The sequence below is a fragment of the Chironomus tepperi genome, unplaced genomic scaffold (assembly GCF_022539635.2).
Source record: "Chironomus tepperi strain 1889 unplaced genomic scaffold, CSIRO-AGI_Ctep_v1 contig_421, whole genome shotgun sequence".
NCBI classification, from domain to species: domain Eukaryota; kingdom Metazoa; phylum Arthropoda; class Insecta; order Diptera; family Chironomidae; genus Chironomus; species Chironomus tepperi.
The window spans coordinates 183465-190841 of record NW_027226543.1 but is presented as its reverse complement, the minus strand read 5'-3'; positions in this window follow the sequence as shown (position 1 = coordinate 190841).

Genomic DNA, 7377 nt, shown 5'->3' with positions numbered 1-7377 from the left:
TATTTCAGTGGTTTTGTTCTGTGGAAACATTGCTTGTGTAAAAAAATTTAAAGTTTTTTTCACTAACGATGTCTAATCTGGGGTGTAGTCAGGATGGAGGGGGTGCATAGAAGACAGCAAAGGGGGCTTACTGGGTGCATGGTTCCTCTATCCGACAATTGAAAATAGTTTGATTTGTATCGGAAACTATGATTATTGACTATGCCGCTCCCCCTAGCCCCTCTCTCTAGTAACATTTTCTGACTACGTACCACATTTAATAATGGATGTCATTAATGAATGGCTCTTACATATGTGGTTACTATAAACATGCCATGAAACGAGACCATATCTTTATGGTCATAAGAAGATACTTTTATTATTTTTCCTTTTAACCACTGAATTATCAAAATTTCTATTAAAAACTGTAATGAAAGGATGCACACTAAAGCTTTATTCAGCAGATCTTTATTGTTATTTTATTACCACGGTATCTTTACTTTTTGATTGTAAAGCAAACAAAAGTTGATGAAATGAAAAGAGTCTGTACTACAATGAAGATAAAAAAATTAGCAGTATATTTTTGTACAACGATAGTAAAAATGAATTAAAAAATTTCAAAAAAAAAGAATTAATGTGAATAGATTTTATAACTTTGTCAAAAGTGTCAAATAAAGATGACACAATATTGTGTATTAAATTTATATAAACTCAAGAAATTTTAATGAAATATAACATAAATATAATGAAAATTAAAAAAAAAATACGAAAGCACATGGACATGACGTCTTTTGGATTAGAAGAAATTTTTTATACATCTATACGTTAAAATAATATAGACAGGATGATGAGAAAAAAAGGATAAATGGAAAATTAGTGAATTGAGTTGATTAATGAATGAATGAAATTTACATGATGTAAAATCGATCGATAGCTTTGATATAGGGTTTTGTTTAATCATGACATATAAATATAATATGTGTGTGTATGTTAATATTATGTGTTATTCACAGCATATACGTTTCTATTTCCATCCATTTTGCCACATATAATTCATATTACATGTTTAATGAATGAATGGCATGAAAGATATTGAACACATCGGTGAAGAGCATTATTTAGAGACGATAGATTGAATTCAATTTAGATAGGATCTTTTAATCAATTAACTAATAAAAATAACAATGAATAAAAAATAAAATAAATTAAATTGCATGTTTATTACTGTTAAAATAAAAATTTCATAATTAAATAAAGGAAAAGGAAATTGCTAGAGAAAATTTGCTAAAATATGAAATATAAAAAAATTAAATAAATAAATAATATCTAGAGGGTGCTAAAAATTATACAAACCTGAACATTAACAGACAAAAAAAGCTTTCACGTGACTGAAATTTAAGTTAGACACCAAAACAATACTAAGGATTTGTTCATCCATTACGTTACGTAGGAACATAAACTATTCGACCTCTTCTCTCCTGTTTTGGTAATTCACAATACTTCCATAAAAAGCTTAAGCTATAAGTTGTTATAAAATCATGGAACCTCCCCCCTCCTTCTCCATCCCTCTTAAAAAGCTAACGTAATAAGTGAACAATCCCTAAATAAATGAATTTAAAAATGCAAATTATTATAACTATTCCCAAACTCGAACACTCTAGAGTTGAATATAGTTTAATAAACATTAAGCTGGAACATTAAGTTGGAATATGAATACAGAGCTATAGTTAGAAGTTGAATATGGAGAAAATGCTGTCCAAAAATTTATTTTTTCAAACACAAAGATAAAGGAAATAAGTTTTTAAATTTATTGTGGTCTTACTTATTTCGCCAGCCGTACAGATTAATTGTGATCTATGGCCTCCTTCAGATGGCGCCTAAAGTTGGCTTTCATCTGCCAAATTTCAACACCAAATTCAAAAGCTTTCTTACAAGAGAGTTATTTGGTGTTCAACGAGCTCTTTTACCATCTACAAAGTCGAATTTAAATTTTTTATTTAATGAAGTTGCTGCTGATCTTCTAATAACATGTCTAATCAATTTACGCCTCTTCACTTTGAGGGATCCAGATCCTCTCAAAATCCCTCTTTCTGATTCCATCCCTGAACGAGTCAACAACAAATAAAAGGAATAATAAAAAGCTGAGTCTTGTTAAGTGGCAATTAGTGCATAAAAATACTATAAAAAGTTGTTCGTTCTCCTCTCATTTTTCGTTTTTCCATTTTGATTGAAATGTTGAGAACGGAAAAAATACAAAGCTCGACATTTTTGTTACCTCTTGAACATTTGCATTTTCATTTTCCTTCTCATTGTACAATGTTTTTTGTAGAACTTACCACTGCTATTGAAACAAAATTCATTCTTTTTTATTGTTTTAATTGCAAATTAAAAGCAAGAAAACTTAATTTGGAATTGAAAATAAACAGAACGATTTAATTAGCTTCTCTCATTTTCTGTCAGTCATGGCTTAAGCTTTCTGTCTTCAAAAACGTTCCTCAAACTGATATTTGAATTCATTAGCATTCACATCTGCAATTTCTCTTATTTTTTGAATTTAAGCATTCCAAAAATTCATAATGAGGAAAGTATCATTTGAAGATTAAGGAAGTTTTTGAATAGTAATGATGGAAATGAAGTTTGATAATTTACATTAATGATAAATGTCTTAAGAAAGTGTTAGATTGGATTGATTTGTATTGTCGAGCAGTTGTCTACAGAAGTTTAATGAATCAGATTTTTCCCTTTAGAAGTCGTGCCGTTTATTAAAAATGACATGAACCCAATGTCGTGTGCAATTTCGGTCAAAGCTTACCACCTAAGTGTGCCTAGAAAAACAAGATGTTTGCCCATCACTGCATTATCACGTATCTGTATTAGAGGGATTTGAGGTTTTGCTACGGATAGAAGGGAGGAAATGGGGCAGGTCAAGAATTCCATGTTACATGATAAATGCACAACCCCCAATCACACCTTTATAATTTCGAAGAACAAATCAACGTGATCAAAACTTTATAATATTAATGAGCAAACTTCTTTACCAACATTGGGGAAAAATGTTAAAATTTTGTTCACTAATTAATTATTGTGGAATAAGGAAAGAATAAAATCACAACGAAGGACAGAATGGAAGTTAGAAAAGTTTTATGCTGTTTCTTTTATTCTGTCACGAAAAGTAGCATTTCAGTTTGCAATATAATTTCAATTTAAGTTTCTTAATTTCTTTCGTTTCATACCCGACAATGAAACAGCAAAAAAGAAGGAGCTTTGAAGCGAAAAGATAAAAGAATGATGAAAAACTTAACAAAGTAACAAGTTTTAAAAACCAAAATCCTATTGTTTCTGCAATAAAGTGAAGAAACGGAAAGAATTGAAATTGATTCCTTTGATTTCATGCTTCGCCAGGCTGAAAAAGAGCGAAAGGAGATGAAAAAAAAAAATCACAAGAGGGAGAAGAAACTTGTAACGTTGAAATTGAATTTTAATATGCGAAAAAAGTTTTAGGTTAAGGATCATTCAGCAATTTCAATAACTTAGTTTTGTGCTGTACAGAAGCATAATTTTCTTTTCTATGGTAAAAGGAAAGTCTTGTTGATATTTTATGGATCATCATTTTTATATTCTTAATACCCGAGTAACACAGGCCAAATGGAAGCCGCTTCTCTATGTGGAGGCCGAATAGCAGCTCCACAGATCAAAGTTGTTGAAGCAAAGTCGACTCTAGTCTATTGAAACCGAATGAAATTTTAGTTAAGTGCATATCCCTAAATGTTCCATTGTGGATCTTTCATGATTTGTGTCGCTCGGGATAGTTTATGTGTATTTTTAGGATTGAGTTTAAGCTTAAGATTTTTTAAAATTGCTCGTTTTAAGAATTCTGGAAAAGACTTATTTTAAAAGACATACATTCATCGTGCAAAACAAGCAAACTGACAATTTAATGACAGCAATTGACAAATTACCTAGTTATTTTTAAACAGCCACAGAAAAAAATAAATCTTATAGAGACATTCTTCCAAGACGTAAGAAAAAATTCAACAAAATCCGCAATGTACCATAAATATAAAATCTTGCTGACTTTAACCAATTTGGCTAATGGAATTTAAAATGCTACACATAAATAAAGATGAAATAATTTTTTATATGCATGTAAACATGTTTGTAAAAAGGAAGTAAGTTTAGTTGCATTTATTCCAACAATTTCGTAAGGAATAATAAAAGTTGTATTTTATTATTTCTTTACAACATTTCTCTTATGAATACATAATTTCAAAAATATAAAGCATTCAATCTCATGAGATATGGAAAGAAAAAATTAAATTTAATGAGGATTAAGACTATTTTGAATTTGTTGGTATGGTTTAAGTATTTTATTCACATTAAAAGATGAATATAATTTGATTTTAAATTTGCATATAAAAGTCTGATTTATAAATTGAAAATTATTCTTTTCAGATACTTATCCTTAATCTCCTTAATTCTCTGGAACTCCTTAGCACACTTCTAAGACCTCTATTAACCCGTTGGATCCCTTGAACATTGTACTGGAGAAAAGTTAAATAAATTTGCATTTTTTGAAATAAACAGACCCGAGTGGACAGAAATGCGTTATAACTAGTTAAAGGAAAGTTAATGTCTAGTTGATGACTAGTTCTAACGGTTTTTGTCCACTCAGGAGATGAAGACAGTAAATTATATTTTGGAGACAGAAAAATTTAAAAAATAAAATAAAAAGTCACGTGAAAATCAAATTTCAGCTAAATTATAATGTTCAAAGAAAAGAAATAAATCAATTAAAAAATTGAAAATTGCAAAAAAAAATCGCATTATCTTAAAAAAATTAAACTTTTTATAATTTCAAAGGCGTCGGTAAAATATGATCATAAAGATAATAAATTTAAAAAATTATAATAATATCTATAATACCAATTTCTTTTATAATACATTGCAAAATAAAATCTATATTATGAAAAAATTTCCTAACAAATACGACTATTATGGAACTATTTAATAAAAAGGATATCTGCATATTGAAAACTTAATAAAGTCCTCAAATAATTATAGAAATTCAACATTTTTTAATAATAAAAAAATGAAAATGAAAACTTATTAATAATGTAATAAAAACACAGCTGTACTATACATGTTGCGGCTATTGGCGACAAATGCAAGTCAAAAAGGACTTTAGAAAAAATGAGATGAACTACAAATATGACTTAAAATCAATCTTAATATATTGATAATGATGATGATGACACTGCATAAAAATGAATAAAAAAATATATTTATGTAAAAAAGGAAGTTTTTTAATTTTTTTTGAAATCATACTTTCTTAAAGGAAATTGACAGTAAAGGTAGTAACATGGATTTTGGCAGAATCAAACGTCTTCTTCTATTGATTTAGACTTTGACCATTTCGCAATGGAACTCTTTTTCCATACAAAATCTGAGTATCGGAGAGACACAAATGAAGAAGTCTCTCATATGACAGCCACATGGACCCTAAATGGAAACGCCTTCTATTTGGTGTTAATAAAAGAGCTTTAACGGAGCCATCAGCTTCATGGCAGAGCTTTTTCCATTTATGTCACTCGGGATTGACTTCAAGCTCTAACAAATACTTAATTTCACCACATTGTGCAAACTAAAATTTAAATTAGTGTTAATTTGGTAAGTTGATAGCATCATTAACTTGAGTTCATTACAGCCATTATAACATCAATCAAAAGATCACTGATCTACCTCAGCATTCCAGTAAGTAAAGTTTCTATTATAAAATTAACATTTTAACTTTTTGCACACTAAATGCAAATTGAGTGCTTTAATTATTTCTTTAATTTAAAATTCAAGCCGTAAGCCACAGTTTCATTTAATGGAGTTTAACCACAGTTGACACTTTGAGCATCAAGTTTGTTACTATTTTAATTCATTTATTTCATATCCCGTAATGAAATTACACATTCAAATTAAACCACACAAAGTTTATCAACCCAACTTTTTATGTAAATCTGTATATAAAAGTTTTTTGATTCACAGATTTTGAATTAAATTAATTTAAATGCAAAAGCATTTCCCGCAATTTTTTTTCGGTCTACTGTAATCCTCAAAAATGAATTAAAGTATTGTGATTGTGCATGAAAATTGAATCAAAAGACTTTTTTCTTTCATTTACAGCAATTAATGTACAATTTTCATTCAAAACTGTTTCCTAGTGGACCAAAATATAGTTAATTGCAAGCAGATATCCAGTTGATGCTTAATTCTAGCATGCAAAGAGCTTGCATCAAAATCAAAGTAAGGTGAGGACAACGCTGACGATCATGCCAACTAGTATATTTTAGTTGAGCAAGCTTAAAAGCACGTAATCTTTGCCTGTTAGTGATTCTAACGTATTTTTGTTCACCCAGGTAATCAGAATTGTTTCAACTTATTAAATACCCCCAAAAAATTGCATCTTACCAAAACCTCCACATTAAGATGCTTGTGGCTACACATCTACAACCTATTTTCATATAATGATTTATAATATTATCTAACTCAACGTTCAATCACTTTACAAGATGTCAGATCATTAATACTTAAAGTTCATCAATGTCATCAAGAAACTTAACACCTCATTTCTAATTTTTTTGTTTTATTCTGAACCCCAAAAAGTAATTAAAACAGACAAAATCTTATAAACATCATTCAAGCAATGAAAGTTAAAGTAGAAATTGAAGAAGGAATGACAATGATATCTTGAGGCAGTATAAAGTAAAGTTTTATAAGACGTGGGGAGATAGAAAAAGGAAAAATCATTAAATAATGAACTGACACATAAGTTAATTAAAATGACATTTTAAGATCTTTACCCGAACATATCTCACATGAAGCGATAAGGAGATGTACGATGGGAAAAAGTTGAAAAGTCTACCTTTATAATCTCCTTTTGTCGGTCGTTTTACAGCTTTAAACTTTTCTTTTTTTTGCTTCTTATTCATGTTATAAAAAAAAGTTTTTTTGCTTGCTTAGTCAACAAATTTTCTGTAAGAAATACAATAAAGCCAAGAAGTATAAAAAAATGTGAATATTATGGTCAATTTTATTAACATATTTACAAGTGAATGTACATACAACAGATGGTTTCGCATAAAGGAAAAAAAAGGACAGTTACTCCATCCTCAATGAACACAAGAATGTAACATGAACATATTTTAAAACACTTTAAAGCTTCTTTCAGTAGAAAAAAAATTTTATAGCTTTTTAAGACGTTTTTTTTTTGTAAAAATGTGACGTCATGCGAGACGAGACATGAAGAAGGGGGTAAAAGAATTTAACAGTACGGAAATTGGTATGAGGAGTGAAACTAACCATGAATTTAAAAGAAGAGACTTCATTATTTTAAGGAAATTTTTATATACC